Here is a 12,733-nt window from a genome sequence, read left to right as displayed (position 1 = left end):
TTGGAAAAGATACATTGCATATCTATCTTTTTCACTCTATTGAGACTTAATTTGTGACTTAAGATATGGTCTATCCTGGAAAATGTCCTATGTGCACTTGAGAAGAATGTGTATGCTATTTTTGGGTAGAGTATTCTGTATTGTCTGTTAGATCTAGTTGGTTTATTGTGCTGTTTAAGTCTTCTATTTCCTTACTTACCTTCTTTTTGGTTATTCTATCTATTATTATGAGTGGGGTATTGAAGTCTCCAACAATTATTGTAGAACTGTCTATTTCTCCCTTCAATTTTGTCAGTTTTTACTTTATGTATTTTGATGGCCTGTTATTAGGTGTGTAAGTATAATGAACACAGTAATGATTGTTTTATCTTCATGCTATATTGAACCTTACATTAATGTGTAATTATTAATGTATAATGCCCTTCTTTGTCTCTTGTAACCTTTTTGATTTAAAGTTATTTTGTCGGGCTCTGTTTTGATTATTATTTGCATTACATATATTTTTCCATCCTTTCACTTTGAATCTGTTTGTGTCTTTGGATCTAAAGTGATTCTATTGTAGAGAGCATATGGTTGGATCATTTTTTAAATCCATTCTACCAATCTCTGTCTTTTGATTGGGAAACTTAATCCATTTACATTTAAAGTACAGGCATACTTCAGAGATATGTGGGTTCAGTTCCAAAGTACCACAATAAAGTGAATATCACAATAATGTGAGTCATAGGAAGTTTTTGTTTTCCCAGTGCACGTAAAAATTATGTTTACATTATATTGTAGTCTATTAAGTACAACAGCATTATGTCTAAAAAATAATGAACATACTTTAATTAAAAAATACTTTATTGCTAAAAAATGCTAACCATCATCTGAACCTTCAGGAAATTGTAATATTTTTGCAATAGTAACATCATAGATCACTGATCACAGATTGCCATAACATAAAAATGAAAAAGTTTGAAATATTGTGAGAATTACCAAAATGTGACACAGAGACACAAAGTGAGCAAATGCTCTTGGAGAAATGTGCTGACAGACTTGTTTATGCAGAGTTACCACCAAACTTCAATTTGTAAAAAAATACAATATCTGTGAAGTGCAATGAAATGAGGTATGCTTGTATTTAGTGATATAAAGAGACCTACTCTTGTCACTTTCTGTTTCCTCTATGCCACATAGCTTTTTTGTCCCTCATTTCCTGCATTACTGTCTTCTTTTGTGTTTAGTTGATTTTTTATAGTGACGCATTTAAATTCCTTTCTCATTTCCTCTGTAAATATTCTACAGCTGTTTTCTTTCTGGATATCATGAGTATTCCATTTAACATCCTGAAGTTATAACACTCTAATTTGAATTTATACCATCTAAACTTCAATGACATAAAAATTCTGCTCTTTTAACAGTTCTGTTCCCACCCCTTTTGGTTGTTGATGTCACAAGATTATATCTTTATACATTGTGTGCCCCAAAACGTAAACTAATAATTATTTTAAATGCATTAGCTTCTTAAATTATGTAAGAAAACAAAATGTGGAGTTACAAACCATAGTTACAGTAATACTAGCTTTTAAACTAATAATTGTTTTTAAAAAAATGTATTAGTCTCTTAAATCATGTGGAAAACAAAGTGTGGAGTTATCAACCATTGTTACAATAATACCAGGTTTTATAATTGTACATGTATTTACCTATATTAAATTTTTATTTCTTTACATTGCTTCAAGTTACTGTCTAGTGTCCTTTCATTTCACACAGCAACTCCCTTGAGATTTCTTTTAAGGAAGATTTAGTGGTGTTGAACTCTCTCAACTTATGTTTATTTGAGAATGTCTTAATTTCTCCCTCACTTTTTTTTTTTTTTCAGATTCTTTTTTTTTGATGTGGAACATTTTTAAAGTCTTTATTGAATTTGTTACAATATTGCTTCTGTTTTATGTTTTGGGGTCTTTTTTTGACCACAAGGCATGTGGGGTCCTAGCTCCCTGACAAGGGATTGAACCTGTACCCCCTGCTTTGGAAGGTGAGGTTTCAACCACTGGACCACCCAGGAAGTCCCTCTCCCTCACTTTTTTTCTTTTTTTAACATCTGTATTGGAGTATAATTGCTTTACAATGGTGTGTTCGTTTCTGCTTTATAACAAAGTGAATCAGTTATACATATACATATGTTCCCATATCTCTTCCCTCTTCCGTCTCCCTCCCATCCTCCCTATCCCACCCCTCTAGGTGGTCACAAACCACCAAGCTGATCTCCCGGTGCTATACGGCTGCTTCGCACTAGCTATCTATTTTACGTTTGGTAGTGTATACGTGTCCATGCCACTCTCTCAGTTTGTCACAGCTTACCCTTCCCCCTCCCCATATCCTCAAGTACATTCTCTAGTAGGTCTGTTTCTTTATTCCCATCTTACCCCTAGGTTCTTCATGACCTTTTTTTTTTTTTTAGATTCCATATATATGTGTTAGCATACGATATTTGTTTTTCTCTTTCTGACTTACTTCACTCTGTATCACAGACTCTAGGTCCATCCACCTCATTACAAATATCTCAATTTCATTTCTTTTTATGGCTGAGTAATATTCCATTGTATATATGTGCCACATCTTCTTTATCCATTCATCTGATGATGGACACTTAGGTTGCTTCCATGTCCTGGCTATTGTAAATAGAGCTGTAATGAACATTATGGTACATGACTCTTTTTGAATTATGGTTATCAAGGGTATATGCCCAGTAGGGTGATTGCTGGGTCATATGGTAGTTCTATTTTTAGTTTTTTAAGGAACTTCCATACTGTTCTCCATAGTGGCTGTATCAATTGACATTCCCACCAACAGTGCAAGAGTGTTCCCTTTTCTCCACACCCTCTCCAGCATTTATTGTTTGTAGATTTTTTTTTTTTTTTTGCGGTATGCGGGCCTCTGACTGTTGTGGCCTCTCGCGTTGCGGAGCACAGGCTCCGGACGCGCAGGCTCAGTGGCCATGGCTCACGGGCCTAGCCGCTCCGCGGCATGTGGGATCTTCCCAGACCAGGTCACAAACCCGTGTCCCCTGCATCGGCAGGCAGACTCTCAACCACTGCACCACCAGGGAAGCCCTGTTTATAGGTTTTTTGATGATGGCCATTCTGACCAGTGTGAGATGATATCTCATTGTAGTTTTGATTTGCATTTCTCTAATGATTAATGATGTTGAGCATTCTTTCATGTGTTTGTTGGCAATCTGTATATCTTCTTTGGAGAAATGTCTATTTAGGTCTTCTGCCCATATTTGGATTGGGTTGTTTGTTTTTTTGTTATTGAGCTGCATGAGCTGCTTGTAAATCTTGGAGATTACGCCTTTGTCAGTTGGTTCATTTGCAAATATTTTCTCCCACTCTGCGGGTTGTCTTTTGGTCTTGTTTATGGTTTCCTTTGCTGTGTAAAAGCTTTTAAGTTTCATTAGGTCCCATTTGTTTATTTTTGTTTTTATTTCCATTTCTCTAGGATGTGGGTCAAAAAGGATCTTGCTGTGATTTATGTCATAGAGTGTTCTGCCTATGTTTTCCTCTAAGAGTTTTATAGTGTCTGGCCTTACATTTAGGTCTTTAATCCATTTTGAGCTTATTTTTGTGTATGGTGTTAGGGAGTGTTCTAATTTCATTCTTTTACACATACCTGTCCAGTTTTCCCAGCACCACTTATTGAAGAGGCTGTCTTTTCACCACAGTATATTCTTGCCTCCTTTATCAAAGATAAAGTGATCATACGTGTGTGGGTTTATCTCTGGGCTTTCTATCGTGTTCCATTGATCTATATTTCTGTTTTTGTGCCAGTACCATACTGTCTTGATTACTGTAGCTTTGTAGTATAGTCTGAAGTCAGGGAGCCTGATTCCTTCAGCTCCATTTTTCGTTCTCAAGATTGCTTTGGCTATTTGGGGTCTTTTGTGTTTCCACACAAATTGTGAAATTTTTTGTTCTAGTTCTGTGAAAAATGCCAGTGGTTCCCTCACTTTTGAAGGACAGTTTTGCTGGGTGTAAGATTCTTGGTTGACAGTTTTTTCTTTTAGTAGTTGGAATATGTTGGCCTACTTCCTTCTGGCCTCCAAAATTTCTGATGAGAAATCTGCTGATAATATAATTGAGTATCCCTTATATGTGATGAGTTACTTCTCTTGCTGCTTGCAAGATTCTCTTTGTCTTTTGAAAGTTTGATTATAATGTGTCTTGGTATGAGTCTCTTTGAGTTAATCTTACTTGGAGTTCATCAAGCTTTTTGGATGTTTATATTTATATCTTTCCTCAAACTTGGGAAGTTTTCAGCCATTTTTTCCTCAAATATTCTCTCTTCTTCTTTCTTGCTCTCTTTTCCTTCAGGGACTTCTACAATGTGGATGGTGTTCTGCTACATGATAGTCTTCAGATCCCTTAGGCTCTGTTAACTTTTCTTCAATCATTTTTCTTTCTGTTCCTCTGACTTAATAATTTCATTGTCCTATCTTCAATTTTCCTGATTATTTCTTCTGCCTGCTCAAATTTGTCTTTGAATCTCTCTAGTAAATTAATTAATTATTTGAGCATATATTTTATGTTGTTTAAAATTTTTTTATTAGAGTATAGTTGATCTTCAATGCTCTGTTAGTTTTTGCTGCACAGTAAAGTTAATCAGTTATACATATACATATATCCACTCTTTTTTAGATTTTTTTCCCATGTAGGTCATTACAGAGTACTCGGTAGAGTTCCCTGTGCTATACAGTAGGTCCGTATTAGTTATCTATTTTACATATAGTAGTGTGTATATGTCAATCCCAATCTCCCAATTTATCCCCCCCCAACTTTCCCCCCAGTAACCATAAGATTGTTTTCTATATCTGTGACTCTCTGTTTTGTAAATAAGTTCATTTGTACCATTTTTTTTAGATTCCACGTATAAGTGATATCATACAATATTTGTCCTTCTCTGTCTGACTTACTTCACTTGGTATGACAATCTCTAAGTCCATCCATGTTGCTGCAAATGGCATTATTTCATTCTTTTTTTATGGCTGAGTAATATTCCATTGTATTGTGTATATGTACCACATGTTCTTTATACATTCCTCTGTCAATGGACCTTTAGGTTTCTTCCATGTCCTGGCTATTGTAAATAGACCTGCAATGAACATTGGGGTCCATGTATCTTTTTGAATTATGGTTTTCTGCAGGTATATGCCCAGGAGTGGAATTGCTGGACCATATAGCAGCTCTATTTTTAGGTTTTTAAGGAAGCTCTATACTGTTCTCCATAGTGACTGTACTAATTTACATTCCCACCAACAGTTTAGAAGGGTCCCCTTTTCTTCATACCTTCTCCAGCATTTACTGTGTGTAGATTTTTGATGATGGCCATTCTGACTGGTGCAAGGTGACACCTCATTGTAGTTTTGATTTACATTTATCTAATAATTAGTGATGTTGAGCATCTTTTCATGTGCTTCTTGTCCATCTGTATATCTTCTTCAGAGAAGTGTCTATTCAGATATTCTGCCCCTTTTTTGATTGGGTTGTTTGTTTCTTTGATATTGAGCTGCATGAGCTGTTTGTATATTTTGGAGATTAATCACTTGTCAGTCACTTCACTTGCAAATATTTTCTCCCATTCTGTAAGTTGTCTTTTTACTTTGTTTATGGTTTCCTTTGCTGTTCAAAGGGTTTTAAGTTTAATTAGGTCCCATTTGTTTATTTTTGTTTTTATTTTCAGTCCTCTAGATGGTGGATCAGAAATGATATTGCTGTGATTTATGTCAGAGAGTGTTCTACCTATATTTTTCTCTAGGAGTTTTATAGTATCAGCCTTACATTTAGGTCTTTAATCCATTTTGAGTTTATTTTTGTGTATGGTGTTAGAAAGTGTTCTAATTTCATTCTTTTACGTGCAGCTATCCAGTTTTCCCAGCACCACTTATTTTAGAGACTGTCTTTCCTCCATTATATATTCTTGCCTTCTTCATCATAGATTAGCTGACCATAGGTGTGTGGGTTTATCTCTGGACTTTCTATCTTGTTCCATTGGTCTATATTTCCGTTTTTGTGCCAGTACCAAACTGTTTTGATTACTGTAGCTTTGTAGTATAGTCTGAAGTCAAGGAGCCCAATTCCTCCAGCTCCATTTTTCTTTACAAGATTGCTTTGGCTATTTGGGGGTCTTTTGTGTTTCCATACAAGTTGTAAAATTTTTTTGTTCATATTCTGTGAAAAATGCCATTGTAATTTGATAGGTATTGCATTGAATTTGTAGATTGCTTTGGGTAGTATAGTTATTTTCACAATATTGATTCTTCCAATCCAAGAATATGGTATATCTCTCCATCTGTTGTGTCATCTTTGATTTCTTTCTTCAGCACCTGATAGTTTTCTGAGTACAGATCTTTTGCCTCCTTACGTACGTTTATTCCTAGGTATTTTATTCTTTTTGATGTGATGGTAAATGGGATTGTTTCGTTTTCTTTCTAACCTTTTGTTGTTAGTGTATAGGAATGCAAGAGATTTTTGTGTATTAATTTTGTATCCTGCAACTGTACCAAATTCATTGATGAGCTCTAGTAATTTTCTGGTAGCATCTTTAGGATTTTCTATATATAGTATCATGTCATCTGCAAACAGTGACAGTTTTACTTCTTCTTTTCCAATTTGCATTCCTTTTATTTCTTTTTCTTCTCTGATTGCCATGGCTGGAACTTCCAAAACTATGTTGAATAAAAGTGGTGAGACTGGACATTCTTGTCTTGTTCCTGATTTTGGAGGAAATGCTTTCAGTTTTTCACTGTTGAGAATGATGTTAGCTGTGGGTTTGTCATATATGGCCTTTATTATGTTGAGGTAGGTTTCCTCTATGCCCACTTTCTGGAGAGTTTTTTTTTTCCTTTGGTCATAAATGGGTGTTGAATTTTTTCAAAAGCTTTTTTTGCATCTACTGAGATGATCATGTGTTTTTTGTTCCTCAGTTTGTTGATGTGTATCACACTGATTGATTTGCACATATTGAAGAATCCTTGCATCCCTGGGATAAACCCCACTTGATCATGGTGCATGATCCTTTTAATGTGTTGTTGGATTCGGCTTGCTAGTATTTTGTTGAGGATTTTTGCATCTATATTCATCAGTGATACTGGCCTGTAAGTTTCCTTTTTTATGATATCTTTCTCTGGTTTTGATATCAGGGTGATGGTGGTCTCAGAATGAGCTTGGGAGTGTTCCTTCCTCTGCAGTTTTTTGGGAGAGTTTTTTTTGTTTTTGTTTTTTTATTTGTTTGTTTTGGCTGTGTTGGGTCTTCTTTGCTGTGTGCAGACTTTCTCTAGTTATGGTGAGCAGGGGCTACTGTTCGTTGTGGTACGTGGGCTTCTCATTGCAGAAGCAGTTGGCTCAGCAGTTGTGGTACACAGGCCCTAGAGCATGCGGGCTCAGTAGTTGTGGTTCGTGGGCTCTAGAGCTCAGGCTCAGTAGTTGTGGCACACGGGCTTAGTTGCTCCGTGGCAAATAGGATCTCTCCGGACCAGGGATTGAACCCGTGTCCCCTGCATTGGCAGGAAGATTCTTAACCACTTCACCAGAGGGAAGTCCCTGGAAGAGTTTCAGAAGGATAGGAACTCTTCTCTAACTGTTTGATAGAATTTGCCTGTGAGGCCATCTGGTTCTGGACTTTTGTTTGTTGGAAGTTTTAAAATCACAGTTTCAATTTCAGTACTTGCAATCAGTCTGCTCATATTTTCTATTTCTTCCTGGATCATTCCTGGAAGATTGTACTTTTCTAAGTATTTGTCCATTTCTTCTAGGTTGTACATTCTATTGGCATATAGTTGCTTGTAGTAGTCTCTTATGATCCTTTGTATATCTGTGGTGTGAGTTCTAACTTCTTTTTCATTTCTAGTTTTATTGATTTGAGCTCTCTCCCATTTTTTCCTGATGAGTCTAGCTAAAGGTTTATCAATTTTCTTTATCTTTTCAGTGAACTAGCTGATTTCATTGATCTTTTCTGCTCTTTTCTTTGTCTCTATTTCATTTATTTCTGCTCTGATCTTTATGATTTCTTTCCTTCTACTAACTTTGGGTTTTGTTTGTTCTTCTTTCTCTAGTTGCTTTCGTTGTAAGGTTAGGTTTTTATTTGAGATTTTTCTTGTTTCCTGAAGTTAGTGTTCACTTTTCTTCAATCTTTTTTCTTTTTGTTCCTCTGGTTTAATAATTTCAGTGTCCTATCTTCAGTTTTGCTGATTATGTCTTCTGCCTGCTCAAATTTGTCTTTGACCCTCTATAGTAAATTTTAAATTTCATTTATTGTACTTTTCTGCTCCAGTATTTCTTTTCTGTTTTTTAGGTTTTCCATCTCTTTATTGATATTTCCATTTTTTTCACACATTGTTGACTTGGCTTTCTCCACATCTTCTTTTAGTTTTTGAGCATCTTTAAGACTGTTGTTTTAAAGTTTTCATCTAGTAGATCTGCCACCAGGTCTTTTTCAGGGACAGTTTCTGTTTATTTATTTTTTCCTTTGAATGAGTCATACTTTTCTTTTTCTTTTGTGAATTTTGTTGACAGCTGGACATTTGAATCTAATAACGTTGTAAATGCAAATCAGGTTCTCCCCCTTCCCTAGGGTTTGCTGGTTTATAAAAAAAATGCTTTTATTACTTTGTTTTTTCTTTTGTTTGTTGCAGATTATTTTTGTGTCAAGGATTAGCCTGAGGAATAAATGTAATGTCTTCTAATGTCTATTTTCAGCCTGTCCCCTTTCCTGGGCATGCACAGTCACTTTCTCATTTCCTCCACAGATGCAGTTGTTTTTGAATGTCCTAGAAAAAAGGGCACTGGACCTTCATATCACCTAGAAGTCATTTAATCCATAGGGGGAGGGACTTCCAACAATGGGGGGTGGTGCAACAAAAATGGCTCCCTACCTCTTTGTCTGCACCTTTGTGATCAAAAGCATCAATCAGCAGTCAAAGCACAGATCCCTGATAATTGGAGGACAGGGTCTCTCTCTCTCTCTCTCTCTCCCCCCCCCCACACACTTTTTTTTTTTTGTGGCCAACCCTGGCTCCTGCAAGTTATGTGCAGGTTGTTCCTGCAATACATGCACAGCTGCTTGCCAGAGGGCTAGGGGTGGGGGAATAGGTAGCTACTACTGTGCTAAGAGCTGAAACTGACCAAAATTAAACATAAAAAGAAACTACCTGTGAATTATTGGAGTCCCAAAAGAAGAAGAAAGGTAGAAGAGGGAAGAAAGTTTATTTAAGGAGATAATGGATGAGAATGTCCCAAATCTGGGGAGAAATATAGATATTCAAGTTCATGAAGCTCATAGGTCATCAAATGATCTCAAATTAAAAGTGATTATTCTCCAAGACACATTATAATAAAACTGTCAAAAATTAAAGACAAAAAGAGAATCTTAAAAGCAGCAAGAGGGAAGAAAGTTGTAACTTACAAGGGAACTCCCATAAGCCTGCCAGGAGAATTCTCAGCAGAAACCTTGCAGGCTAGGAGAGAGTAGAATGATATATTCAAAGTGAAATATATACAACTGAAAGAAAAAACTGAAAGAAAAAAATCATGTCTAACTGGCAAAGCTGTCTTTCACAAATCAAAGAGATATAAACATTTTCCCAGACAAACAAAAGCTGGATGGAGTTGATCACCCCTAGACCTGCCTTGTAAGAAATGCTGAAAGAAGTTATTCAAGCTGAAATGAAAATATGCTAATGAATAACATGAAAACATGAAAGGATGTTAATTAGTAGCATGAAAACATGAAAATATACAGGAAAAGGTAAGTATATAGTCGAAATCAGATTACTCTAATACTGTAATATAGTGGTGTGCTAACCACTTAACTCTAGTATAAATGTTAAAGGGCAAAAGTATTAAAAATAATTGTAGCTATAATAATTTATGAATACACAATATAAAAAGGGATAAATTGTGATATCGGAAACAAAAGGGGGGAAGTAAAAGGGTGGAATTTTTGTATGTGATTGAAGATAAGTCATTATCAGTGTAAAATAGACTGCTATATCTATAAAATGTTTTATGTGAACCTCATGGTAACCATAAAACAGAAACCTACAGTATACACAAAAGGTTAAGAGAAGAGAAAGCATATCAAAATGAAAAATCATCAGTTCACAAAAGGAAGGTAGTAAGAGAAGAGCAAGGGAATAAGGGAACTACAAAACAGCCAGAAAACAATAAGATGTCATTAGTAAGTCCTCACTTGATTAGTAAGTCATCAAAAATTACTCTACTTGTAAATGGATTAAATTATCCAATGGAAAGTCATAGAGTGGCTAGGTGGAAAAGAAAATAAGACCCATCTGTATCTGCCTACAAGAGATTCACTTAAACTTTAAGTATATACGTATGATGAAAGTGAAGAGATAGGAAAAAATATTTCATGTAAGTGGAAACCAAGAGAGCAGGGGTAACAATACTTATATCAGACAAAATAGACTTTAAGCTTTAAGTCAAAAACAGCAACAAGAGACAAAGAAGGTCATTAACTAATGATAAAGGGGTCACTTCATTAAGAGGTTATAGCAGTTGTAAATATATATGCACCCAACATCAGAGCACCTAGATATATGAAGCAAATACTAACAGATCTGAAGGGAGTAAGAAACACTACAGTAATAGTAGGAACTTCAATCCTGTACTTTCAACAATGCATAGATCATCCAGACAGAAAATCAATAAGAAAACAGTGGTTTTGGACAACATTATAGACAAAATGGGCCTAACAGATGTATACAGACTATTCCATCTAACAGCAGCAGACCATCCTTCTCAAAGGCATATGGAAAATTCTCCATCATAGATCATATGGTAGGCCTCAAAACAAGTCTCAACAAGTTTAAGAAGATACAAAACATTGCTGAAAGAAATTAAAGGAGACCCAAATAAATGGAAAGATATCATGCATTAGAAGAAAGACTTAATGTTAAGATGGCAGTATGTCCCAAAGCAACCTACAAATTCAGTGCAATCCCTATGGAAGTTCCAATAATCTTTTTATGCAAAAAATGGAAAGGCTGGTCCTAAATTCATATGGAGGTTACGTATGAGCTCAACAACATGGACTTCTCACCAAGGCCAACTTGGCTATACTGCTGCTGAGTGCCCAACCTGCCAGCAGTAGAGAGCGATACTGAGCCTCCAGTATGGCACCGGTTTGATTACACTGGACTGCTTCCATCATGGAAGGGGCAGCACTTTATCCTTATTGGAATAGACACTTTGGACATGGATTTGATTTCCCTGAATGCAAAGCTTCTGCTAAATCTATCATCCTTGGGTTTACAGAATGCCTTATATACCATCATAGTATTCCACATAGCATTTCTTCTGATAAAGGAATTACCTTCACAGCAAATAAAGTTCAACAGCTGGCCCATGCTCATGATAATTCACTGGTCTTACTATGTTCCCCAAGCCTCTCTCTTGTGTCTCATCTCTGCCCTCTGCTGGTTCAAGGGCTCAGGTTCTAAGCCTCGTTTAAGCATTGCAAGAAAAGCACATCAGATAGGGACCCAGAACACCCCTAACATTGTTTATAAACTGGGTTAACGGAAGTTCCACTTGGTTTCAGAAGTTCTTAATTACCCCAAAGAAGGCAATTTCCACATCTACTATCACAAGAACAAATGGAAAAAAAATCTACTCTAGAAAAGCAAGCAAAGTAATATATTGATTGGCATTTTTTTGGATCCTGTCATCTCTTCACAGAGTGACACTGAAGTTATAGGCTTACATTCCCTCACTGAGGGATGCCATTCAAGCCACCCTTGGATGAGCAGACTGAGAGAAACAGGCTCAGGGCTGTGCATGTGTACACGCCCGCATCTCCTTGCCATAAATCCAGCTTTTTCCATCCCTGAGTTCATAGAGTGCTGTGCTTGTTTAGATGGAATTGGAAGATAAGAAGCTGGGATCTCAGCCATGCAGGGTGGGAGAAACCAGCAAGCTAAGACTGAGTACGGGGCCAAGGAGGTTAACTCACCAATGAGGAGGGTCCTCGTGGATGATTCTCTAAAGGGTGTTGTGGATTGGGGCTTGCTCCACTTGTATTAGTTGGATAGGCCAACTGTAGTAACCAAAGTCTCCATAATGTATAATGGCTCAAATACATTCAAGTTTATTTTCACTCACAAGAAGAGTTCAAGACATTTCAAGTTGGTGGGGAACTATGCCCTGCACAGGCATTCAGGGAACCAGGCTGACAGGCTTTGCAATTTAAAAAAATTGAAGTAGAGTTGATTTACAATATTGTGTTAGTTTCAGGTGTACAGCAAAGTGATTCAGTTATTTTTTTCATATTATATTCCATTATAGGTTATTAAAAAATGGAATGCTTCATGAATTTGCGTGGCATCTTTGTGCAGGGGTCCATGCTAATCTTCTCTGTATTGGTCCAATTTTATATATGTGCTGCTGAAGTGAGCACGACTTTGCCTTTTTTTTAAATTAATTTATTTTATTTTATTATTTATTTTTGGCCACATTGGGTCTTCGTTGCTGCACGCGGGCGTTCTCCAGTTGCAGCGAGCGGGGGCTACTTTTCGTTGTGGTGCACGGGCTGCTCATTGCGGAGGCTTCTCTTGTTGTGGAGCATGGGCTCTAGGCGTGTGGGCTCAGTAGTTGTGGCGCCCGGGCTTAGTTGCTCTGCGGCATGTGGGATCTTCCTGGACCAGGGCTCAAACCTGTGTCCCCTGCGTTGGCAG

The 12,733-nt window shown here is 36.7% G+C and overlaps 1 protein-coding gene and 1 non-coding gene across 6 annotated transcripts in view; one reads left to right on the top strand and one right to left on the bottom strand.

Annotated features, from left to right (window-relative positions):
- TMEM38B (transmembrane protein 38B) overlaps positions 1 to 12,733 on the top strand; it is a 274,182-nt gene that overhangs the window by 83,592 nt on the left and 177,857 nt on the right. The gene's annotated exons all lie outside the window — the stretch shown is intronic.
- LOC132427813 (U6 spliceosomal RNA) lies at positions 12,350 to 12,456 on the bottom strand. Its single transcript, XR_009520017.1, has one exon. It is a non-coding gene; the product is annotated as a U6 spliceosomal RNA (small nuclear RNA).

Source organism: Delphinus delphis, chromosome 6, assembly GCF_949987515.2.
Source record: "Delphinus delphis chromosome 6, mDelDel1.2, whole genome shotgun sequence".
NCBI lineage: Eukaryota > Metazoa > Chordata > Mammalia > Artiodactyla > Delphinidae > Delphinus > Delphinus delphis.
This window is presented reverse-complemented; position numbering and strand designations above follow the sequence as displayed.